This window comes from Anguilla rostrata, chromosome 8 (genome assembly GCF_018555375.3).
Source record: "Anguilla rostrata isolate EN2019 chromosome 8, ASM1855537v3, whole genome shotgun sequence".
NCBI lineage: Eukaryota > Metazoa > Chordata > Actinopteri > Anguilliformes > Anguillidae > Anguilla > Anguilla rostrata.
The window spans coordinates 43,602,408-43,629,903 of record NC_057940.1 but is presented as its reverse complement, the minus strand read 5'-3'; the positions used below and the strand labels follow the sequence as shown (position 1 = coordinate 43,629,903).

The 27,496-nt window shown below is 38.0% G+C and overlaps 3 long non-coding RNA genes across 3 annotated transcripts in view; 2 read left to right on the top strand and 1 right to left on the bottom strand.

The window, feature by feature from the left end:
• LOC135261793 (uncharacterized) overlaps positions 1-27,496 on the top strand; it is a 499,003-nt gene that overhangs the window by 197,009 nt on the left and 274,498 nt on the right. The gene's annotated exons all lie outside the window — the stretch shown is intronic.
• Positions 4,948-17,755, bottom strand: LOC135261784 (uncharacterized). The gene is made up of 3 exons (XR_010332028.1): positions 16,785-17,755; positions 15,756-15,819; positions 4,948-5,364 (listed from the first exon to the last, which is right to left on the bottom strand). It is a non-coding gene; the product is annotated as an uncharacterized LOC135261784 (long non-coding RNA).
• On the top strand, positions 8,931-27,005 carry LOC135261785 (uncharacterized). Its single transcript, XR_010332029.1, has 3 exons — positions 8,931-9,013; positions 25,522-25,648; positions 25,826-27,005. It is a non-coding gene; the product is annotated as an uncharacterized LOC135261785 (long non-coding RNA).

Genomic DNA, 27,496 nt, shown 5'->3' with positions numbered 1-27,496 from the left:
AGAGTATGTTGAGCAATATTGGAATTTACATCCAGATGAGTAAAGACATTTAAGCATACCTTTAGCACAGATTCTATTCATTGTTACTTATACTGCAAATATTTTAAATAAATCAGCACTATTTGATGTGAGCTATGTTCTGGTCACTCCAAGAAGGCCTAGACTTTTGTTTTTTCATGTTTGTGAAATGTGTAACGACAGATTATTTAAATGTATAGAGGCTCACCATGAAGCATCCCACTGCATTCTATAAAGCAAGGAACCTGAACCTGAACATGTAAGCAAATCCAGAATGAAAACTTGCATCTTTACTTATTTTCCCAAGCTGGCAAAATAATTGTATCTACGATGCAATGGTTAGTATTTCAACCAATCAGTTTTCATCGGAACAGTAGTCACAGGAGTTCTGCCAATAACCTATTTATTCTCTCACCTAGACATTTAAGGTTAGGGGAATATTATCCCTCCTAAACCAAAAAAAAATTAAATAAATAAAGACAATTTTAAGATCAATTGTAAATTTCACTGGTACTGCATGGTGCCACAGTTGACCTGGAACTCCCTGGTTTTGCCTGCAGCTGGTGTAATCCCCTTTTTATGTGGCCTCGTTAACAGTTGGGAATATTTGAGATGAATTTAATCTTGAGTTCTGGCCATCTGTGTCTCCTCCTGAATGAACAGGAATTATTCCCATGCTCACTGAGGATCTGCATTTGAGAAAGACAAATACCAGTGTGCCACATTCTTTTCCTGGAACTATGGGGACTCTAATGATTTATAGTCCATTACTACCAGATGTACCAGGTGAGGCTAATAATGGAATATTTTTTTTGCTTTAAAGGAGATATAATTTCAAGCGGCTAGAAAAAAGAGTTTTGGTGTTCAAACATTAGAAAGAATGTTGATATAAATTACATTCACATTTAGAGTAATTGACATTCTATTAAAGCTGCTGTTGGTAAGTTTTTTAAGAAAGATATTGGGGAACGTTCATGCTTGACTCACTTGATAGTAATCGCAGATAGAGCTGATGCGAGAGAAATCCAGTACCATACAATGTTTATGCCCGCAAATCTAAAACTAGGGATTCAGCTTAACTTTTTGTTTACAAAACAAAATGGGTAACAACATAACTCAAAGAGATGGTGAACCAATGTGATTGACCTTGTGGGGTCACAAGACCAGTGCACACAGCTAGATGCATTGAAAGAGTTTCACTATTTGGGGGCAATCACCTGCTCTGGCGCTATGTAATGCCAAAAAGAAGAAAATGAAATTGGATAAAGCTAGCCCTAAAACCAGAATTAACATGGGAGCACAATTTGGAATGTGGCTAGAGCTTTGGGTGCAGGTGGAACTGAAGATGGGAGCGGAGCTCTCATGGTTTCTGCTGGACAGGTAGATCTAAATTTAAGCATTAATTTACTATGATTTTCCATAAAATCATTTTGTTACCAAATGTCCTTTTGGAGTCCTTTTTTAGCAAAAAAAAAAACCGAATGCTCATTTTTGGAGGTATTTTCAGCAAATGTGAACCAGGATTTGTCCAGCGTTGTCCTGTGGCTGTGTCTGCATTGTGTTTCTAAGCCCACCAGACACAGGCTCGAGAATCTGTATCCACTAAAAAAAATATTTGATAAAAAATACTTCCACTGTGCTTGAGCTTCTGCTAATTTGTTTGAATAATATTTATAGTAATTCTGAGGTTTTCACAAGTGTTACCTTTCAGAAGAAACCAGGATTATGCCTGTAGTCAAAAGGCTTCAAGAATAGTAACCATTTTATTTTTTTGGGTATGTGATTTTCAGGCTTATGTTAAAAAGGGGGTGATACATATGGGGTGAAATAGAAAGCCTACGTTATCATCTCATTTCATTGAGCAGCCTACAGCATATTGTGTTTTTGAAAAGTGTAGGAAGTAATTAGGCAAATTCTTACCGAAACTTTAATATAGGGTATTTGTTAAGGGTACAGTGGACAAGGAAAGCTATTCAAAAGAGCAAGCTTCATGGAAACAATTATAACTAAAGAGTTTTGTGTTTTTGTTTACATTGGGTAATTCTGTTGGCTGGCAGGCAGAGAGTCTCTTGATTAATGACCAATATATTTATTTATTTATTTATTTGTATCATGCATCTAAGCTTCATTTGTACAGCATTTAGAAAATATTGCTAAATAATGTTAGATAGTTATGCCTGTCAATTGTATTTCATACAAATTAATTGATTGTGATTGTTTAGATGTAACAATTAAACTGTCCAGCTAATGGGCTATACGTGCTTGGCATTTCAATTTGTAGGGTAACATGGAACATAGCCATTCATTAGCATAATTGTAAACCCTTTTTGATTGCAGGTACAGCTTACAGTTGTCTGAACATCTTTTCAATTAGCATGGCTTTCTCTACCATTAGTTCAGATCAGGGCTTAAGCAATATTGGCTCAGTCAAGACCAGGTCAAGACTGAGAACAAGGAAGCTGGAGACTATATGCAACCGAGGCCAACGTGATTTGATTGCAATTTGAGGCGGAGACGATAAGATTACAAAACATATTAAAATGACATATACATTTTAGTGTGGTTACTTTGAAGACAAAAATATTTTAGACCACAGTCACCATGTTTGGAAACAAAACTTCATGTTATCCAATTATGTCCCAGCCTCAAAAGAACTAACCATATGCCAGCAAGTATTTAGATGGACACAAAGGTTATGGATCTACACATGTAACATTACACAGTACAATGTGTTTTATTTTTTCATGGTCTGATATCATTGAAATATTTCCATGCATCCATGTGAGCATATTTGTTTTATGGCTTCCATCGGAATTAATGTCTGAAATGTTCATCAAACGATATGGAGACCATTACTAGTCTCCATACATTTAAAGATAAATAGGACATCCAGAAAACCAGACAAATGTACTTGCTGGGAATATTTACCCAAAAATTCCCAGAATGTGAATGAAATATGCCACTGTATTTAATACCCCACTAGGAAAAACATGTTTTAAAACTAGCTTTGAATAAAACCATAAAAACAGAGGGGTATTCATCATATTTGACCACTGCATGTGAAATAAACAAAAATGAACCCATTTAGAGAAAAGGGAAGATTTGGATGATTAAGAGTATATTTAGGACAATCCCTTCATAGAACTTTGGCTAAAAATGTTTCTGCTGTAACCAAAGCAACAGCAGTGTTATTTAGAGCCCAGAAAAACATTGGGTTATCCCACAACTCTAATATAATGACAGCTTGACCACACTGCTAATGGTGATCTTTGCATTTTCATATTCCTCTCTCATGAAGACGTCAGACAGAACAACTCTTTGCAAGAGAGAATGTCCTCAACCACATGATTTGACAAGTATCTGAACATGTTTTATCTACCCAAACATTTTCTCTGATTCTTAAGAATATGATATTTGAATAGCCTTGGCAGCGGTTTATGCTCACTCCTGTTTGCACATCCTGTGTATGTCTGTTCCCAGTGAAGCACCATCAGTGCTACACTGATTGGGATAAAAAGCTCTCGAAGTTCATCACTGCAATTAGTCTGTTCTTGGTTGAAAGACTGCAGTCGTTACATCCCTGATATTAACCGTAGAATATTAGTAAAAGAATATCTAAATCAGCGCTGTGTTTGGATACATAAATATGTATAATAATCACTACTGATTTTGATTATTGTAGCTGTTTTTGGACAATGGCTTGCTCTGGATTCTAGTGATTCCGGGTTGTATCCTTGTTTACGGCTGTGTTTGTTTACAATTAATAATTTCCCCACACACCTAAAGAAGGGTCTAAGGCAGACCCACATTATCTGGAAAGCTGAGAGCACTTTTACAGGAATAAAATTTGCTGATGTATAACATGTCCATTTTTTTTTTTTTTTGATAAATTTGGCACCCAACATGAGGCTGAACATGTCCAATTCCCACACTAATTTTAAATACCCAATTATCAGCAACTACAGCTGCTTACATGCTCTAACCCCACTGCCTTTCTGGAGAGTCCATGAGAACATGTGGCTTCTTCAGCTGCTTCTTTTCACACCATAGACTACAGTTAAGCATGCAGTGAAGTTGGAGGAAGACAGGCAGTCCACAGGTGCCCAACTGAGTAGCAGGGGTCACTGGAGAGTGATTAAATTCAGATCTGTAACCGACTGAACCCTCCCGTACCCCAGGTGACGCAATTGTTAGTTGTGCATTGCCATATGGCGCTACTGGCCACAGGTAACACTGGCACAGTCTGGATTTAGTCCACAATCATGGGGCTCGCCCTTGCGCACCTTGTCCATTTTTTAATTAAGAGGAATTCTCAGTACACATATTTGAAAAATGTTTTCTTTCCTGGTGATGAGTGTTACGTCCCCGTTGTGGTCTAGGGGTACAGGGGAGTAACAAAATGACTGATTATTAAAGATTAAAGTTTATTTACACAATTATCTACACAGTGAACAAACGGGAGGGGAAACACAAACAAAAGAAGATAACAAACAGAAATATAAGCTATTATCAATTCTAGAAATAAAAGAAACTGACTAACTGAAACCCGAAAATCTTCCGAACCTAACTAACTACTCTAACTATTCTAAACTGAACAAAAACATACAAGGGTGGTACACGCCCGTATCTATATATATACACAAGTGAAACTAACAGTGACAGTGAAGAAAACAAACACCTACTTAAATCCCACTCCCAATATATATATACAAAACCAGCAACCAAACCAGAGACGCAAATCCAAACTCAAAGTCTTTTCAGAAATTCGATCGTTTACACAAGTCAAAAATAGCACTAAGTCACAAGAGTATTACCGAAGAGAACTAACGTTCAAATCCAAGACGCACCGAGGTGTAACTGACAGTGTTAGGTTTTTATAGGTGTGGGTCTGTTCCTCATTGGCCGCCAGGCAGGTCCGCAGAAGAGGATTTGGGGGGAAACGGCGCACTCTTCCTTCTTCTTCACCAATGGCGGAGTGATCCGTAACAGACCTCACGGGATAATGAGTCCGACAGAAAAAAGACAAACCTGGCACGTAACATGAGAAACAAAGCAAAAGCTATGTGCAAGAATGTGGTAAAGGAAGGATGCATCTATAGAAAATAGTGGGATGGGGAGGGGTCTGAGCCAAGATGTTAAACAATGAATCATAGACCCAGCTGTTCAAACAGCTTGAATTCCCACAACTGTCGAAGGAATTACACATCATGCTTGTTATCAAACTTCTCCTGAAGGGGATGAAAAAAACGTGTAATTCCTTTTAATTACAGAGCCTTTGGACACATCTGCACCACTGGGCGGCACTTCTCCAAGTGATTTCACAGTCCGCAGCCATGTTCTCACTGCCTGAAAACAAACAAACAAATAAATAAATAATCAGTATCAAGATCTGGAAAAGAGCGATGATGATTCCATCGCCCATGAAGTGTAAAGGTCACTGACCAGCACAGGTGGGCCTTTTATTTACAGTACAGAAACCGCAGCCATGAATTCTCAGGCCCAAGACAAAGTGTCCCAGTTGCACCCCCCCACCCCATCTACGGACCTGCACAGAAATATTAGGGAAAGTTAGGGTTGGGCTGCTAGAACATGTGCTCTGCCAAATTCATATCCCTAACTATAACCAGATGCACAATTAATCTGTTCTGAACCCCATGTTTCAGCTAGAAAGACATAAATTACTTGACGATAATGATCTTTTCTCCAAAATAGACATTTATTTTCCATTTCAGCTTGCTTTTAATTGTGCACAATATATCAACATAAGTCTGCCACACCACAACTCTCTCTCTTTCTTTCATACACACACACACACACACACATTAACAGACAAATAAAGGGCGAATAGTGCTCCATAACTAGTTCAGCATTGTCTAACTCAACCCTAATCTTTGATACATCCTTGAAGGAGAAAATGGTCAAAAACTGACCTGGGATCTGTGCTAAAGAACACTTAGCATATATGACAGGAAATACTTCAAATGAAAAGAACCTTGTACTTGGAGTTATGCCATTTTATTGTCTGCATCATTGCTGACACTATAGGGTCCACTCCCAGACAAATACAGACTAACAGCTGTTTCTGTTTATTAGATTTTTTCTCTCTTTGTGAGAAATAAGATGCTTAATGACAGTTGCATAGGATTTAAAGTTGTGTCAAAAAAGACTTTTCTGTGATTTATTTCAACCCTTTCATGTGGATGCCAATCTTCAGGCTTTATAACTGCAGATGCAAGCATCACGGAGACTTGAAAAATGGCCTAAATGAACCAAGACACGTGTACAATTTGCAATACTTAGATGAGCTTATATTTATAATTTATGTCGAAATAAATTTTCACAAATGCAATTATCTTGGCAAAAATGTAGTTGTTCTTCAGTTTGAAATGAGATACTAAGAAATTACATATATAAAACAGGTAAAACTATACATGTCCTGAATCATAAACTCCTTGACCACAAGTGTGCAAAATCTGAGAGTGATTTGTTTAACCACTAAAGAGTGTACCCAGGCATCCTGACACGGATAGCCCATGGAGATTCTAATACCTCACATTATGTACAATAAGATTACAATAAAATAGTATTTCACCATCAGAAAATGTTGGTAGTGTTCTAGCTTCATGGTAAACTGGTGCATCAAACATAACACATGACTTAGCCACCTATCAATGCTTACACTGCAGTATGTGAAATGCCTGCATTAGAGAATAACGCAAACCTCTTGACAGACACTTAATTTCAAGTGAGAGTGGTATGAATTGTAACAAAGCAGGCCCCTACAAGCGACGGGGCTAAAACTGCCCAGGCTACACTAACAATGCACTAGACCTATTAGTTAGCCTCCAATGCAAATATGCTGAGCATTATTAGCAAAGGCTGTTGTCTCTGCTGAAGCAACCATGTTTGCTGTTTGTGCAGGGCTTTCAGTGGTTCTTATAAACTTCCAATGATACATGTCATACATCATTGGAAAGCTGACAGTATACTGTCCTCTATGGGATAAAAGAGTTATCAGTAAAATCAGACTGAACTGAAAGGAGTTACTATGGCATAACAATCAAGTGGGGCCGATATACATGCCTACACCTGCTTTCTATTTGCGTGTTTATTTCTCAAACTGATTTTTCAAGACAATAAATGACCACTGAATCTTAGAAGGGATATCTTTACATCTAAAACCAATGTTAGGTTTATATATTTATAACATATGTAGTTGCAGATATTCATTAATAATTACCAAATTAAATCAAAAAAATATATTTTATTTGCTGGGCAAGTGAGAAGTTTTAACTGTTGATGCACTTAGTCCAGTATTCATATTGTCGAATGTTAAACACGGGTGTTGAACAGGCCAATGGATTGCACCTTACCAAACCAGACTGTTTACCCTGGGTTCATTTTTGAAGTTATATGACTGTTTTCATGTAAGTGATCTAGGTGCAAGTTAGCATCTTTTTTCTGAAAATGGTTTGTGAATTTGCAGTCGAAGAGTATGACTTCCTGTCCTCCAACAAAGAGGAAGAGATGGGGAAACTGAACAATAATGACTTCCTTTGCTGAAACTAATTCTCCTTCAATTCACATTGAATTAGCTGTTAATCTATGAGGGTGGGGGAAAATAGGCTTGGTTTTCAAACTGTTTTTCAATGGAGTTCTTTTGTTTCCATGAAAACATGTAATTATAATGAAGATTAAAGGATAGAATAATTGGAGATAAATTATAATGAAATGTAAAGTATGGTTTAGGACTTCTAGCTCATCACATTATATTATGAAATTGTGGAAAACAAGATTGGGTCAAGTGGGGGTCCATATCTGGTCTCGGGGATGCTTTTTAATTAAACCCCACAGCATTTTCTATTTTTCGTTGTCATGTCTGGCCTGTTTAATGCATTGCTGGAATTCCTTATTTTGACATGTTGATATAGTAATAGTGGGCTTCAGGTTTAAATAATAAGGTCTGGAGATAACCTCTGCTTTTTGTTCAACAGGAGGGAATTGAAGATTTTTTATCAACTTAGTGGTATGTGTCGTCATTGTACAATGTTATGTTTGTATTTTTGTGTTTTTTTTTTTTTTTTTACTAAATCACTGGTACGAGAGGAAGAAAAGAATGCTGCACATTTGCATATACATGCGCATTTAATGGTATTTTCTGCATATATATTATTATAATTAGTTTGTTTATTCACATTATTTCACATTGCTATTATTTCCCACACATTTGTCTTTTCTTTAACACAATATGCTTAGAACAACTTGGCAATTGACTTGTGTTCTGTTGTGCTTTTTTATTTTTGTTTGTGTCCCTGTAACTGTCCCTTGTGTAGGCATTTCTAAAAAATAAAAAATCTTTGGATACAACGGGCAAAGCATTGAAATATTCCGCCATGTAATAATACTGTCATATCTCAGATTCTCATATATCAGATTGTTAAAGTTGCTTTCACGCAAGATTTTCAACAAGACGTTCCAAAAATGAACATTTCATTTTGTAGGGGAAATGACTCTATAGCCTTATACTGGCCACAAATATACCTCATTATTCTCACACTGCCTCCACTTATGTAGGCGTAGCGGTATAACCATAATTAGAAAAGTCTCATAAAATTACTGTTATCTAGAATATCTAATCATGCATTTGGAACTTATAATTTAAATTACAATTATCAAAGATCAAATATCATTAAATCAAAGATTTAATCATTAATCTGAAGGATGTAGGCTAGGTCTTGGATAAACTATTTTGGCACATTTTTGTAACATCAGTGTTTTGTTATTATTGTCTTGTTAATGTAATTATTTTAAGTAAATTCAATAGTTTAGCTTTAAGTATTACAGGAAACTGGCAACAGGAAAAAACCTCTGACCTCCCATGTGATATAGACAGTCAGGAAGTAAGTGTTCATGGGATAGAGAACAGCTCTTTTCAGTTCATCTGCTTAAATCAGCAAACATCTGAAACATCTTATTCTCTTTGGTTGCATTGCTGGTATGTAATCACATGTTTTATTCTCATCGACAATTATAATGCATTATATTCTACAAAAATAATGTGTTTTAGGAATTTTGATGCAAGGAATCAACCAAGCTATTTTCAGTTGTTCTAATGAATAGCAAAAGTTATTTCTACAGTTATTGAGAGTTCATAGTAATATAAATTTACATAATAATTACAACATAGTAAAATAAGATGGTTATTTGCAGCACTAATAAATAAGTATGTGATAAAGACATAAAAGTGTAAAAGGAAAGAAAGGCAATTTAACTGATATTAAAAGTATATTTACAGTTGCAGTATTTCTTAAGTATTTTCAAAAGCATAATTTTGATTATGCTCATTTGTCTGTTTTCAGTTTCACCCTTTTATAATCAATAATAAACTTGACTCACACTGACTGGGTAGCTAAAATGTTTCTTGGGATTGTGTCTCCCATGTTCTCCACTATGAACCCATTTCTTGTGGACTGCTTGCTCGCAACGTGCATCTTGTCAAAAATGAGCTGTGTCAGATTTCATATTACAGTGCTGTAATAAAATCCGGAAAACTTTTTCATAGGCCAGGTAATGTGGTATGTTGCTACTGAGTTTTTCGAATGTACAGTACATACACAAATGAATTAGCTTTAGCTAAATGAATTTCATTAATTATCTTGTCTATGCTATCTGTTCAGGGAACTCAGCAATTGTACTTCAAACATGAGTGACATTAGAAAACCTTTCATTATGTAAAGACATCCATAATCAGGTTTATGAGTGAGTACATCACATTATCCTGCAATTCAGTTTATGGGGAGCTCAAGATGATCATTGGTGATATCTGCCAGGGTGTTTAGCTACTCTCAAGACAGCCAAATACACCAGCCCACATTAGCCTTCCCATAGCACAGATGCAATCCCACTGCCATAGAGATGCATTGTAAATTTAACTGTCCCTAAATTGAAATGGGCTAATCTTTCCTTTCCTGCTGCATGGGGCTTTCAAATGTAAATCCAGAAAATCTTCCATAACAAAAAAAAATATCCCACATTGAGCTGAGAGATTTATCACCCCCCCCCAACTACTCTCTTTAGAATTGAAGGGAAAGAATCACCACCACACTGTGTCATTCCTTTCATAGCTCTCATGTGACTTATATGTGGCGTTCACAATAAATCTCTTCAAAAGTATTCTTCCTATCTAAAACTCTCGAACGTGCTGCGTCTAACCAACTTTCCTCTTTTCTTTCTAAACATAACCTCCAAGACCCTCAGCAGTCTGGTTTCAGACCCGGTCACTCGACGGAGACTGCCCTGCTCTCCGTCACTGAGTCTCTCCACGCAGCACACGCAGCATCCCGTTCATCTGTCCTAATTCTTCTTGACCTCTCAGCTGCCTTCGACACCGTTGACCATCCTACACTTCTGTCTTCCCTGACAAAATTGGGAATTTGCGGACCAGCCCTCAACTGGATTGCGTCCTATCTCTCCGGCCGCTCCTTCCAGGTTGCCTGGGCCGGTGCAGTATCAGCTCCTCGTCCCCTCACAACTGGGGTCCCTCAGGGCTCTGTCCTTGGTCCCCTCCTCTTTTCTCTGTATACTAGGTCCCTTGGCCCTGTTATTGCCGCCCATGGCATGTCATATCATCTCTATGCAGATGATATTCAACTTTTCTACTCTTTCTCTCCCACAGACACTCAGGTCTCCGATCGCATATCCGCCTGCCTGAGTGACATCCAGAGCTGGATGACCAAACACCAGCTCAAGCTCAACACAAACAAAACGGAACTTCTCCATATTCCTTCTCTTACCTCTCCCACTTCTCATCTCCCCATTTCTTTAGGAGACACTCCCCTACACCCTTCACAGAGTGCCCGAAATCTTGGAGTTGTGCTCGACAACAGGCTGTCACTCTCTGAGAATATCGCGGCAACCACCCGGTCGTGCAGGTTCATCCTGTACAATATCCGCAGAATAAGACCACTCCTCACCATTATTCCACACAGCTCCTGGTCCAGGCCATGATACTGTCACGTCTGGACTACTGCAACTCCCTCCTGGCTGGCCTCCCAGCATCAGCCACCAGACCCCTTCAGCTCATCCAGAATGCAGCAGCACGTCTGGTTTACAACCTCCCTCGTGACTCCCACGTCACTCCCCTCCTCATCTCCCTCCACTGGCTACCAGTGCAAGCTCGCATCCGGTTTAAGACACTGGTGCTTGCTTTCCAAGCAGTCAAGGGGTCAGCTCCTGGTTATCTGCAGAAGATGATCAGACCCTACAAGCCGGCCAGATCGCTCCGATCGGCTACTACAGGGCGGCTGATTCCTCCCCCTACACGAGCAGCAACAAGGTCTCGACTCTTTGCAGTTCTGGCCCCACGATGGTGGAACGATCTTCCAGTGGAGGTCAGAACAGCAGAGTGTCTGAGCACCTTCAAACGGAAACTCAAGACGCACCTCTTCTCTGTATACCTCTCTCCTCTTCCCTAAACCCCCTCCCATAACTATAAAAAAAAAAAAAAAAAAAAAAAAAATTTGTTCAGACTATCTTGTTTCTCCGTATTGTATGCATCATAGTAAAGGCTTTTTATCTACATGTTGTTCAATGGACTTAAGCGGACTTGATCCTGAGTTTGGTTACTCTGTTGTAAGTCGCTCTGGATAAGAGCGTCAGCTAAATACCTATAATGTAATGTAATGTAATGATAAAATATAAATAGACCACCCAGGTACGGTTGCATGTTGCCCACTGCATTCTTGAATTTACAGCACACACACACAAATTAAATTTCCATTAACTGAAACAGTAAGGTGTAAATTCTATCTGACATTTTAATTCCTGCTTTGCTTAATTAGGGTGCTAAGTACCAAAGGTTCAACTGATCCTATTGTTATTGTATGTTTTATTATTATTTTGCATCTGTGGCAGCACCCATTTTGTCTTGGTTGCTTTTTCTGAAACTTGGCATACTGATAGAGGCCAAGCCATTATCCCTTTCCCCCAATTTTGGGTGGATTAGACCTTGCATCTAGCTCCACCGTCAGGATAAATATGCAATTTTCAAAAGCCTAGTTCAACCACATCACATGACATACAGTCGTGAAGCTGATATCAGAAAATGTGGATGGGCCTGGAGAACAAATCTGCTCTAGGACCCATAACTTCCACCATGATAGATTTTCTGCTATGTTGAATTTTCCTGAAAAATGCTTGCTTTGCTGGATTACTCTAACCTTAATAATTATTTTTTTAATCTGAAAACCATTATGGCCAAGACAGACCCAAATGTGGCAGTGAAAATTGCTATGCAAACATGAAGTAAGCATAGCTCCTAAACACTTCATGTGATTACCACAGCACTTCTTGTGCTTGTACAGTCATCTACTTTGGGGTTACACTCACTTGTTCGTACACTTTCACCTAATAGGAATGTTATATTATTTAAAAACAGACTTTGCGCAATGCTACAGTAATTTAACAAACACTACAATATTCATTTTTTTATTGAGTCAAGTCATCAAACTGCTACCATATGATGTGTCTATCTATCCTGAAGGGACGGAGTCATAGTTGCCTGATGTCAGCCATATTGGATTTCCACCATATTGAATTAACTGGGGATGGGTAGCAAGAAGGTCATGGGTTCCATTTTGGGCCAGGGCCTTTCTGTGTGGAGTTTGCATGTTCTCCCCGTGTCCGCATTGGTTTCCTCAAGGTATTTTGGTTTCCTCCCACATACAGGTTAGGCTAACTGGAGACTCTAAACTTCCCATAGATATGAGTGTGTGAGGGAATGGTGTGTGTGCCCTGTGATGGATTGGCAACCTGTCCAGGGTGTATTCCTTTTGCCCCATACATGCTGGGTTAGTCTCCAGCCCTCCCGTGAACCTGACCAGGAGTAATTCAGTTAGATAATGGTTGGATGGATTAACTTGAAAACCTATTCTTTCAAATTAATCTGAGCCCGTCTGTCTGATTTAAACTAAAATGAAGGGCAGAAGATGTCAATGCAAGCTGTGATCTCAGTGTAGGCCATATCTCCTTAATGCAATTTTGATTTTGTTCAATCTGGACTGCAGTGTAATTATATTGCATGATACAGAACACTTCTCAAGAGTGAACGGTCATCCCTTTTTTTTTTTGAGCTTTAACCTGGAACAGAATTTTTTAGGAAAATAAACTGAATATAGTATGCAATTATAAGAAAACTGGCACTGTTGTTCTGACATGACTGTGAGGTTTCCCCCCAAGTATTTGTGCACTATTCAGCACCATATCCAAATGGGATATCTGTTAAGTATTGAACACAGAACATCTAGTCATGTCTTCCTGTAGCACATTCTGAACATTTTCAAACAAAATGGCTGCTGGAAGTCAAAACTCAGGTGAGAACCTTTGTGTCAACATGAAGTTTGGTTTATCTCTAAAATGCTATGTCCAGTTTGAACAAAATTACTTCTGAAGTTTGAATGGTCATCCCTTGTTTGCAACTTAATATCAAAACAAAAAATGAGCTTTGCATTATTCAAGCTCCGCTTGAAATCCTTTGGGTTGGAAGGTATCGCCTGCATCCTTTTAAATTAACCAGGGTTTGAAAACAAAATCTGTTCATTCCGTGCAGAAGCTGAATTTGAACGTTTTGTTCTTTTGTTCATCCTGCAACATAACATTCTTGAACTAGTTAGAATGGAATGAAAAAATGGCTCATTTTTTTTCCTTTATCTCGCCTCCCAAACATTAAAACCAGCCTAGTAGCCTGTCTCAAAACCTATTATCTTTGTGACCATGTGTCCGGAAATAATAATAAATGTAAAAGTGAAGTTATTTCTTACCTGTGCAGCAGTCATTCTCTGACATGCACATGGCTTTTAACTTTTGCATTAATCATGACTGCCTACATGAAGCCCCCATCACCACTCACCCCAGTTTAGAAGCACTGCATTCTCTGGATGGTTTATTGCATGAAAAAGCTGTGTAACCTTATTATAATTATAATTAAGACTCCACAACTGCATACAGAGCATCTTTAACAAATATTTTTTTAGAACATTCAATAAAATATATTTGATCTAATTAATTTACAACAGATTAAATTAAAGTGCCAGGGAGTTGTTGGGGTCATATATTTCAGAAGCCTTGTTATTGGAGGAAAGAATATGGACACACGTGGCATTACTTTACACATTTACCAAGGTTTCAAACACAATGTACATTAAGGTTAACAATCCTCTAACCTTTGATTACCACATCATGAATACAGAAGAAAAATGTTAACAGTCCAAGAAACTTAAATCTGTGAAATCTTTGCTGATGTGTTGTTTTAAAACTTTTTTTGCATTCACAAACGGCCGGTAAATATTTTTTAAAACGATTCTTGCAACAAAAAAATAATAATAATTACATGTAAAAGCCTGTGTTGAAATTGGCTTCCATTCTCCCTCGGCTAAACTCCAGGTTTTCAGTGGCTAGGATTAACTGGGTAAACCTTAAGTCCAATTAAATCTTTTCTACATGTAATATGTAAATGACACTTGCCACTTTTGCGCAGGTAAGGCAGGCTAAGTTGAAAATGACAAGCAGTGCCCCTTCTCTGGATGCGGAGAAAGCAATACTCTTTTTTCTTTTCACAAAAATGAAGAGACCTACAAGAAATGGGTTTTATTTCTGGAGCCGACAGGCACTGTGATATTACAGTAGCCCATAAAATTAGTATTTGCAGTGCCCATTTTCGCCTGGAACTTGTCGCAGAATGCGGTGTATTGGTAAGTAGGCCTTCGGTTAGCTAGCCACAATTAAATTGCTTTCAAGCAGACTGTCTTTATTCAGAGTTTGAGACTACTATAGTGTCTAATGTTAGTGTACGGTAGCTCAGTGTTACAACATTATTACACATTGAATGTTCAGGTTTAACAATTCAGTGGTGAAGCCTAGTTTCTGTTGCTTTATTTTGTTTTGTTTGGTAATGTGAGGTTACTTCTCGAACCAGCTCTAACCAAGCCAGCGATGAGGAATGGTTAATATATGACATGCCTTATGGATATAAATGTTCATGAGTTCAGGATATATGCCCACCCTGTCCTTGTCTGCTGAACAGGTCACAATAATCTGATAGTGTTTATTACAATTTAATGGTTATAATTAGGTTAAAAACTTGAATTAAATTTAGAGAACTATATGGGGAATATAACCTCAATTTGAATCCAGTTTCCTGGACCTTTAATATTTGGTTTTTGCTCGTTTTAAATGGTGCCATGCTCACGTTTGATTCTAGTACTTTACCTCAGTAGGAAATTGCTTTTGGGAGACTCATTCAAACTGATCAATCACTGACAGCTAATGTTTGCATGCTAGCTATGAGAGGCAGTATCCGTGGTCTTTCTGCGTAGATTTTTCTCTGAGTAATCTGGTTTCCTCCCACAGTCCAAAGACATGCAGGTAGGGTAACTGGAGACTCCAAATTGCCCATAGGTGTGAGTGAGTGGTGTGTGCGCCCTTCGATAGAATGGTGGCCTGTCTCATGTCCAATGCACGCTGGGATAGGCTCCAGCACCCCCCGCGACCCACACCATGATAAGTGGGTATAGATAATGGATGGAAGGATGGATGATGCAGTATTATGCTGGATTACAGAGGACACATTCAACCATATCAATACAATGTGGTAATGTTAGGTTGTACTATTGACAATGCAAACTAAATCCATACAGTGCCATTGCGGTTCCACAAGAAAATATTAAACATCAGAAACTTACTTTCACTTGGAGAAGAAAGATAAACAGAGCCAGGATGTCTCTGGTCTTGTCGCGTCCAGTTTCCCTGGCAACAACATAGAGGTTGATTTACGTTTCAGAACAGTGCTGTGCAGAGGCTCCCAAACACAAATGATTATTGATTTCCAAATGAATAGATATTTGGGTTATTTTGTCATTTTAAAAAAGTCAGTCTGGCAGCAATTGTAGAGGAAACAATGAATATGGAAAACAACATACAATTATTTTGTATCTGACAGGCAAATGAAAACCAACCAACCAACTTGGATTACAAATAAACAATTGATTTTTTTCCCTTTCGATTGACAGGACATAATTGCAGCTGACCATCAGTCCATCAGTTTTTTTAAAAATTGGCTGATGACCGATTGTTAATTTATCGGCAGATACTGATTGTAAGCCGATACATCAATGCATCCCTAAATGATACCATTAGCTTTATCATTTGAGCACAATGACACAATTGAGCAACCATGTGGCGGTGGCAATAATGTGCACTGACTGACCTACTAATTTTCAGTAAGCATTACCAATAATATAGTGGGCTATTCAAAATTCCACCATTACCGTGACATAAATAAAATGTGTACCCTCCAACATCTTCTTCCTCGCTTCTAGCAAAGGCAGTGACAATTGCTATCCTCTAATTCCCGGTTCTTGCAAAGGTCCGACTCGATTATCAATAAAGCGCACGCTTGCTGTCCCATGTGGTGTGCATAGGCCTAATAGCAGAAGTGGTGTGGCTGGTAGTAGGGTTAACAGGTAGCAGTAGCAGCTCAAAAAAATAAAAATAAAAACAGCTGATTCAGGGTTGTGTTGCCTTATGCAGAGCTGCTGCCAAGTCGAAACTCTCTGATATCCATCTTGTGCAAGCTCGAAAGTTGATCTTGCCAAATCAAACTGTCTACCAATCTGGAAGTTCAACTTGGGAAATGCCCCCATCACAATTTTGCGCCACCACACAGGAAAGCATGATGTAAGAATTTCTGAAATTGCAGGATGAATTCTTACCTATATTTTTACTTAAAAGCTTTTGCTCATGAACAGTAATGTTGATTTTGTCCCAGTTTTTGTTGCTGTAAAAATCACTTTTGTCCTTTCAAATGTTCTCAGTTCTAGTGGAACCTCATTTCAACTTGAATTGCTGCAACTTGCTCAGATTTGAGTGTTACTGCATGGTACAGAACACTGCTGAAGGGCATCCCTCTTTTGCAACTTCTTACCCAAACAGGAAATAAGCATATCTCCTTTGTTGGATGGATAAATAAATAAATAAATAAATAAAACTTCAGTTATGTGTTACGGATCAAACACAGCACATCTCAGCAAGCTCTATCAGACCCTTCCATTAGAACAGTGGTTTTCCACCTCGGTCCTGGGGGCCCACTGTGTGTGCTGGTTTTTGTTCCAACCACAATTGCAATCCCGGAATTGTAACAAGCTTTTTTCCTTAATTAGGTGCTTCTCATGTCAGTGGAATTATTTGCCCACTTAAGCCACCTTGTGTCAGAAATAGCTATGCATGACATAAAGAATAAAAGTCCCATATTCACATTGTGCTATACTGTAGACGATTACGTAAAGAGGTTAAAAAAACTTTTTAACTAATCAAAATAAAGACTAAAATAAAGAGGCAAATCAACAGATTCCTAATTGGGGAAAGTGTGGACACCTGGCCATTAAATCTAATCATTTGATAGATAACGAAGAATACAAAAACAAAGAAAATGATAATGAGTCATACCTGTATTGTGCTAATTAGTTTAAGGGAAATATTATGCACTTAAACACATGAGTTCAGCAACCTAATTAGGAGCCTATTAATTCCCCTCGTTAATTTGATCTGTTAAAAATGTTACCTCTTTTTAAGTGATTGTTTGCAATCACTTAAAAAGCAACACAATAACACAATGTGATTTTATTCTTCATGCCATGCATAGCAATTTCTGACATAACGTGGCTTAAGAGGGTAAAAAATTACTCTTAACATGAAAAACACCTAATTAAGAAAAATGAACAGCTTGTTAAAATTCTGAGATTTCAATTGTGGTTGGAACAAAAACCAGCATACACAGTGGGCCCCCAGGACCGAGGTTTAGAACCACTGCATTAGAGCGACCATGCGGCCGTATTTAAAACGTGTACCGCCTTTGCTAATGCTTCACTGCCACTTCACCCAAGGTCCAACGCTTGCAGAACTTGGCCCTGCAGGGGCGCTGTTGTGACTGGCACCTGTAGTCACTGCTTGCAGCTATATTTCAAACAATATTTAACTTATGTTAGAAAATTGGTTACAATTGCCATGCATGGGATGACCTTTGAACAAATTGAATTCAGGTAGTGGCAGTGTGATAACAGATTGGTCATGGACTGATAATTTTGCAAAATAACTAGTTAACTATGATAAAACACTTTGTATTGAATAAATTAGGTCATTCCACATGAACCCTAATTTCACACTTTTGGGTCAAACTGACCTGTTTTTTTTTTTTTTGTTTTTTTTTGCTCTTTTAAAATGTTTATTAAAAGAAGAATGACACTTTTTGAAAATTTTATTTCATAACTAGTGACTAAATCTGTGTATATATGCTTCTTGTTTAGTGGTTGTACTTTTCTGTATTTGCTTTGTGTCTTTTTGCCTGTTTGGTTTATTTGAGTATAATGATATAAACATGAAAAATAATGAAGAATGTCAGTTCAGAACAAAAATATCCATAATCTACTGCATGAAAACATTGTTCAATTTAGATTTTCCACAGATAAACATTATTCATGTCCCCCATGCCTTCATTACAGAGCATTATTTACATAACATCTATATCACAAAACATGAATTACACTTTTATTGTTAAATGTGATCTAGCAGAGGTAAATGTCAACCATTACGCACACACACACAAATATAAACGGTACTAAAGAACAATTTGAAGCGGCAGTAAGTATACACACGTTTGTATGCGGCACTGTGTTCTTCAGCTGTAGTTCAATTTCAGGCCGAGTTCGCCGCTTATCCAGCATTGGCTACACTCAGCTTGACTGAGGAGGCAATATATACGGGAGGGCGAAGTGGATGGGCCAATGGGATGAGCATGTAGTGTACACCCAGTGTTCACGGGAGCTCTAGTATCATGTAGTATTCGGTTAAATGGAGTTAATTATTTCAGATTCCTTTTGTAAACTAAAATTATTTTTGTATAGTAAATGCTACCAAAAGGTCACCGGCCAAAGTGGCTAGTTTGAGTAATAGAGTTACACACCACTGCCAAATTCTACCCACATTTGGCGGGTTGCGGGTGTTAATGTGAAGCACTGCACATATTTATGAGTTCATCGAGTTCAGGTGGCTCAAAATGATAATTTGTGATATCTGCCAGGGCCTTCAGCTGCTCCAAAGACAGCCAAATACACCAACCCACTACTGGACTTCCCATAGCACAGATGTAATCCCACTGCCATAGAGATGCATTGTAAATTTAACTCTCCCTAAATTAAAATGGGCCAATCTTTATTTCCTGCTGCCTGGGGCTTTCAAATGTAAATCCAGAAAATCTTTCATAACAAAAAATAAATCCCACATTGAGCCTAGAGATTTATCATCCATACTCCCACTCGTACAGAGGAAGCCAAAAATAAAACGACAGCCTTCTGGTTAGTCAGCTTGTTTAAAAGGGCTCTCTGCATAGCTTCAGAGTTGCCATCGCAGGAAATCCAAAACTGTACACCCCCCCCTCCCCCCCCCCCCCCCACCTCCCCACCACCACCACACTGTGTCATCCATTTCATTGCTCTCATGTTACTTAATTCACTGTTTCCAATAAATCACATCAAATGGAATCTTAAATTACAAATATGATAATGCTCTGGCTTTCCATCTTGTCCTTAGTATGTCTCTCTCTATGTTTCTCTGTAATCATAATTATAAAATTAAGGTTTCTTCAGAGACTTCAAATTGAAACACACCATTGTGTCTTTTTCATTACATCATGACTCCCAGATGATCTGTTAGTTTCCTATACTTCACCATTACGACAAAATCTTCCTGATACAGTTAATATTGTAAGGCAGTTCACAGAAGTCTAGATACTATCCATTTTTCAGATTAACATATTCCAAATGTGCACTTTTATATACAAATACACTTATATTCCGAATTCTTTTCCCAAACCCTTCACTGATTATTTCCAAGTTAACTCACAATTTCATATGTACAATACTAGAAATTCAATCTTCGCTCTCCTTACTATCGCAGCACCCATGGTCAATTATCATTTAGGTACAAAGGTACAATACATTGGAACAATTATCTCAACAGTGCCATAGAATTTTCTTCTCTCAATATTTATAAGAACTGTCTAAGGACTCTTCTGACTAACCAAGTTACAAAGTAGGTCACACGTCCATGTGTACACAGATACACACAGGCACACACGAACACAGGTAAACTTGCTCGCTCGCTTGGTTGTATGCACATGCATATGCACGCACACACAAACACAACCACACATTTTCACACTCTTCCAGTGAGGTAATGAAGCTAACATACACATACACACTCACATGTATTTTATTATTTTTCTTTTGTTTGTTGTACCTTATCCTATATTTAGCAAACATCATTTCTTACTTATTTATGCTCTATCTATTTTTGTATGTTTTTGTTGAGTTGTCGTTTTATTTAGGGTGAGACCATGTATAAGCCCCTTGGGTTTCTTGCCTCTCCCTGCACCATTTCACTGTTTTTAAATCTCTTCTGTTTCTGTTTCATATTTTAATTGTGTTAAACAAAATCAAATCAAATAAAATCAAGTCAAATCAAATCAAATCAAGTCTGCCTCTTATCAGACCCTCAAAGTAAAACTGATTGTTTACTGTGCTGACAGGTCATACAAATCACACAAAACATGTGAAATGTTTGATCATACAAAAAATGTGAATCATCAAATAGGAAGAGGTTTTTTGGGGTGCTCGGGCCCACCTTTGTTAAAACACATCAACTTTTACTGCTTTGTTCAATCCCACTCTTTTATCCTGGTGTTGTAGACATCCTGGGGTACTACTGGAAAAAGAAATGTGGGTTTGTCAGAAGCAATCACTGTATGTAATTGCTACAGAATAAAGAAACCACATTTTTTCAGAATAAATATGTCCTGTATGCTTATTCCCGTAGGATCCGATTTTGACATTTTGGTACAAATGTGCTCTTTATTTCAAGCTTTCAACCATGTCGGTACTGTATATGGTTTTGGAGATAATGGAGTTTATTTCAGATGGGGGAGGGGGTTATACAAAATGCCCTGGGTTTTAAGTGGGTTTTAAGGGGTTAATATCAATAGTACATGCTAAATATATGGTCCCTACCTATGTGGGAATTTAACGATAATATGATATGGTATTGAAGTTAGGCCCACTCCTTTTGAGACTGCTGATCCACTTGTCTGTTTACAGTATGGATATTTCAAGAACCCAGTCATTTGTAATGTGGCACTCTTGCCAATGGCCCTTCCAAAAGACCAAAAATACTTAGAATAAATGTTTTTACTTAACACAGGCTAGTGATTTTATGTATTTGGCTGCAAGGTTGAATACAAAGTGAAACTGTGTGAGAACATTTTAAGCAATGTCAGAGGACACAAAAATTTGGGGGTATGACAAACCATTTCTACTCATCCAAAACAATTTAAACAGAATCAAAAAGAGGACAGAAACCTGGCAAATGGCATTCAATATAATTGAATGTAAAGTCCTGCATGTGGAAATAAATGTAAGACATGGCTATTTTACAGGAGGAGAATATTTTTAATGTATCAGGACCTAGGCAAAAATGAGAAAAACCACAAAAAATTTGAAGTAGGAAATTTAAAAAAAAATGAAGTGGAAGACTCCCTTACTGCTTTCATTCACTTTTGTAGTTTGGCTCTATTTTCAAACCGGCGGAAAGCGGCGCTAAGCGCAACGCAAGTGTCTTTGCTAGTTTCAGACCGACGCAGTTGTCATTTTCCCGTCCAGCGCCCACGTTGTTTAAATAGCAAATGTACTTGTGCCCATCTGAGCACCCGTGGGCGTGTTGGTCTTAAAATGAGGTGTGGTCAGGCGCATTGTTGGCGCATTTCTCTTTTGAGGTAGCGGAAAGCGACTGCGCAATTGACCAACAAAAACCTGGTCTTCAGTCAATGGCGCAGTGTTTTACTGTTATTTTAAGGGCGCATTATTAAGATAGTAATATGCGCCTACAAAGGCGGGTTCACAACGCGCGATATTCAGAAAAAAAATAATGGTTATAATGGTTAGTCATAATATTGGTAATATAATATTAATATTATATATATTAAGATTAATATTCATAATATAATATTTGGTGGAATCCTGCTGCTACTGTAGATGGTCTGCTCGCGTGCTTTCACTTACCACATGAGCAGAGAAGCATTCCTACTACTTGGCGAATCCGCCATTATAATTGCAATCCGCCAAGGTGCAAGCACACCTGGCTTTTAAAGGGAATGAGAGATGACACTCTGATTGGTTTATTTCATGTTACGTCCAAAACACACCTATGATTAATTAAGAAACTAAGTACAACCCCTTTGATCCATGCGCCTTACTTTGCGCTCAGATTATCCGCAGTTAAACTAGGAAAAGTTCATTTGGACACGCCCTAAATGCATTTGTGCCATGCGCTTTAAACCGTGCGCTTAGATCGTTAAAATAGATCCTCATTGTTTAATGGTGATTTCCCTAGTCGGGCTGACCCCTGCAGTCTGCCTGCACCAACAGCAGCAGCTTCAGTTCCACAATGGTAAAGTGCAAACTGAGCAGTAGTAAGGATGGAGTGTGCAAGATTTAGAGGGCAAGCACACCTGTGTGCATTCCCAAAATGACAGATGACACTGCAGTGATTGGGGGGCGCGGGTGGCAGAGATGATGATGATCAAGTGTCACTGCGTTATCAAATACTGGATGCTAATTCTAAAAATGTAAATCTGCTGCCAGTAACATATAATGGTTTACATCTTCCCAATTCCATTCTACTTTCCCTTTACCCATAAAGGTCACTTTTAACAAACACAAGGTCAGATCTCCACACATGATGTAATTTTTATATCTTAATTACTAAAATACTGAATAGAGCACCAAAAAAGGCCGATGTGGGTACAGGATATTGTTATAACCCAGCACTAAAACACCTGATTATACTTATCAAGGTCTTAATTAAAAGAAACTATGAGTTAATCAGCTGTCGTATTGCTGGGTTAAAACAAAAACTTGTACCCACATTGGCCCTTTTTGGATAAGATTGGACACCCTTGCTCTATTCAGTATTTTTGGAATTAACTTAATGTAAAAGGATGACCTCAGCTGACCATAAATCAGTCATGTTCTCAGGCAGCCATCCTTATTTCACCATATGTACTGTAACTTCACGTTTTATGTATTTTCCCATGGGGTGAATTAACCCTGCAGATCTCATTCCATTTTTTTCTGAGTATAGTCATTGCTTCACATCTTGTTTCCAACACCACAAAAGGGGACGCACCCCTGATGTCAGTTTCTGTTCTCATGACTGATGATGCTGTTTTTCTCTGAGATTAGATCTCCTCCACAGACCAAAGACTTAGTTACATATTTGCTTTACTTTCTGTTTTTTGTCAGCATACTGTAACCAGCCTGTGGCCTGTAGTATGCTCCAAGGACAACCCCTTCTATATAATTTTGTGGCAATGTGAACTGAAGCTCGCCTCCCAATCTATATTTGTGGAGCGTCTTCATGGATTGGTCATCACAAAGTGCAAGCTTCTTAAGACCCATTTCCTGAGTCTTAAAAATTATTTTCTTCTGTGCTGTTCAGGAAAGAAAATCAGGATGACATGACTGGAAAAGAGGAATTCGTTGTCATAGCAAATATCTCCTGACGGATCATCTCAGAAAAAAAGAAAAATTAGGGCCATGTATTTATTCAGCTCATAGGCTGCTAAGGGTTGCAGCTGGGCACTGACATCATACATGCTGCGTTTACAAAGAGCTGTTGTCAGCTGCTGGGAGGAGTTGTAAATACAGCATATAAACATTAACCACCTACAAGAAAATGAAAACATGGAAAATTAAGACACTGTAGGAACAGTGAGGTTTGAGTAAAACGTTTACGTTCTGAACCTAGCGGCTTTAACCAGTTAACACCCTCATTTCAACGTACAGCACTGAACACAAGTGTATCAAAACAGTTAAAACTTCTCACTTTTCCAACATATTAAAAATATTTAGTCGATTTTATTTGGTAATACTTGTCAAAGATATTAATTAAATGGATTTGCAACCTGTCCAGGGTGTATTCCTGCCTCTCGCCCAATGCACACTGGTATAGGCTCCAGCACCCCCCATGACACTGCCCAGAGTAAGCGTGTATAGAAAATGGATGGATGGATATTAATTATGAATAAAACCTCAGAATTTGCTTGATAGGCAGAGCAACCTGTTGGATCAACCTTCATCAAAATGTGCAACTCACAACCAGATTAAAATGTATCAAATTGCAACAATGATCTAAAGATGAAGGTCAACTACCTTAACCCCTTTGCGCAGATGCCAAATCTGCCCAATCCTTTTCCATTTAGGGGGTACCTTATTTAAAGCTTTATAACTCCAGTTTGGAGCATCACAGAGAGATGTGTTTATATTCATAATTTAGGAAGAAATAAAGGAAAAAGTTTGTGTGTTGCGTTTGGTTTCAGAGCCTGGAAGAAGAATAGTTTTCCTCTTTTTATTTTTGTGGTGGTTCCTAGGTTGTGTGTTTTTAGCTGGTTTCCTTGTGGCGCTTATACTGGAAGTGGGTGATACTTTGGCAAGGTCTGGCCAAACCGTTTGTCTCTCTCTCTCTCTTATCCGTCTCTCTCTCTCTATTTTCTGGTATTTCTAGATTAGTTGATTAATGTTTTGCTGTATGTCTTCTGTTGTGTAATTTAGAAGTAGTGTGCCTGCATTCAATAAAGAATGTATGTTTTCAATTCACTAATATAATTGACTGCTTCTTATTGAATTCAATTATTTAATCTGAAAACCTGATATACAGCTTGTTTTGACTTGTTGGTTGATTCCACCAGTTTTCTGTAGAATGACCTATCAAAGAATTTGGCGATTTAATTGATAATTCTAATTTTATACATAATTAATACATTAAATCTAATAAAATATATTTTACATGTAGGTTAAGTGAGGGGTTCAAGCATGCAATATCACTTGGTTCAGTATTCAGAGTGCTGGACATTTTAACAAGGGCATTGACTGTTGGAACCGCTGGATTAAAAAAAAAAACATATTTTTAATTAATCCTTGCTTGTCCAACAGGTTATAAGTTAATTTGTCAGTGCATAATAAACCAGATCACCTGTTAAACTCAGGTATTTTTATATTCAATTAGTTTATTCTTAGGGAACATGACTTCTTAGCTGAAAAATGTCTTTTTAACCCTCCTGTTATGTTGCGGGTCAAATTGACCCTTTTTAAAGTTTGAAAATCTAGGAAAAATACTTAAAATTATTTTTTCAGTATGAAACTTCTTCTACTGGCCTTAATTAGTGTAATCAACATTTTAAATGAAAATGGTTCATTTCATGTATTTGCAAACCCCCCCTGTATGGGGATTGACCCGGGAACATTTTTGCTGTACCTAAAAAATGAACAGAACAGGAGGGTTAATGAAATTTTAATGTAGTCGTGTAAATACAAACGTTGAAATATTTTATTTGTTTACTGCCAGGGAAGGTGATTTGCCTGGACCTATTTGTGTAGGCTCAGACAAATACCAATGGCAATTTTGCAGCAAGGTGGGAGACAACCCTGCTCTGGTAGCACATATGCAGACCCATGAGAAATCTGTTAAACATGTAGGTAATTGTCAGAGTCAAAGTAAATGTTATATTTTGTCACACACAATCTGTATTTACAACTTGTTTCTTAGTGATGGTAAGCTTTTTATTTATAAACTAATTTACAGATCATTGTCTTTGTGAACACAGAAATTATGAGTAGTTTGTAATGTAAATTTCTCTCTTTGTTTGCAGGGTATAACATTTATAAATGCCACCTAAAACGTGTGAAAAGCAACCACTATCACTGTTGCTATTTTCCATGAGCACAACTATGGGTCATGTGTTGTCCACATTCCAACAACAGAGCCCACCACAGCATCTTCAGTTCTCAGTCCATCCACTGGCCTGAGCTTGACTACACCGTCTACCATTCCATCAGCTGACAATACCTCAGCAGTCTCTGACTCCTCTGTAGCTTTCTGCATAAAAGCTTCCAGTTCCTTGTCTGATCCCAGTCCCTCCCTGGCCCTCAAGACCTGTACAGATTCGAAATCAACAAAAACCCCCAAGTTCTTCATCTCCCCCCAGCCCTTCAGCAGGACTCAGTGCCTCTGTAGCGCCCGTTGGATTGTTGGGACCCAGCACCTCAGTGAGCCAGAGTTCCTTTAACATTGAAGCCCCCTGTGCTCCAACTTCACCTAGCTCCTTGACAGCCCCCAAGACATGTTGGCCTATTGATTGTAATTTCAAAAGGTACTTTAATACCTAAAGATTAGAGTCTTCATGTGCATGCTGTATTTACCGTTTAGATACTACAAGCATTGTTTCTCCTGAATATTTTTTCCATTGAGTTCAACAGGAAAATTAATCAGGAGAAACACTTCTTGTAGTATCTACTGCATATCTGGCAGCAGCATGATGGTTTGAAGCTCATTTGATACCTTGGACCCTTGATGACTTAAAGCCATTTAGCCAACAAATGTGTTCCATACTGTATCAGCATAATTTACAGCTGAATCTAGTCCCACCCCCCAATTCCCATAGAGATCCATTCAAATGCAAAGAGTTTTTCTATCGCTTGTAGGACAACCTGACAATATGATATCTGGACTCCGATGATGTTGATAGGTCACAGACATCAGGAAGTCATGGCATGCAAAGGATATGCAACCAAATACAAAACATGACTCTTTTATTTGACTGATTATGTTAATTTGTCTAAAACACTGAAATGGGGGACTACGTATAAAAAGTGCTGTAATTACTACATGGTGAAACCAAAATGTATAAGAATACCCTTTAATAAAAGCTCTGAGTCTGCACTTTGACCATGTGTGAATTGTTTGATTATAAAAAGAGAAAATAAAATATTAAATCAGAAAAATGCAGGTGGTTTTAATGTTGTGGCTGATCGGTGTGTGTATATATATATATATATATATTCCAAGAAGCTTATTTTAAAAATTGTTAATTCAATTCAATCAAGATTTCATCATTCCCTCCATACAATGTTTTTCACTACAGCTTGTATCATTCACAATGCTGTTCCTGTGCTTTTGCATTGACATTGGAGTGTGAGCATCGTTCCATGGCATCCATGTGTGAACCTGTGTGCCAACTAAGAGAGGACTCAGTCTTTCTATAATGTAAAGTTAATTGTGGACCCCCTTATTAAATTTAATAACAGACCGTAACCCTGGTTAGGATGTACTGTAGATTTTTGGAAACTTAAATACAGTGCAGAGCCAAGTAATTATAGCTATTTTATACTGGATACCTACAAATTAATTCAATTGCTTAGATAATTTCTTTGTACTGCCACATATTAAAAGTACAGTGTGTACCCCTCCACCAGAACGTTCAATAGCAGCCAGCCAGCAGGCATGAATATATGACATTGGGGTGGTTATGATACACTACTTT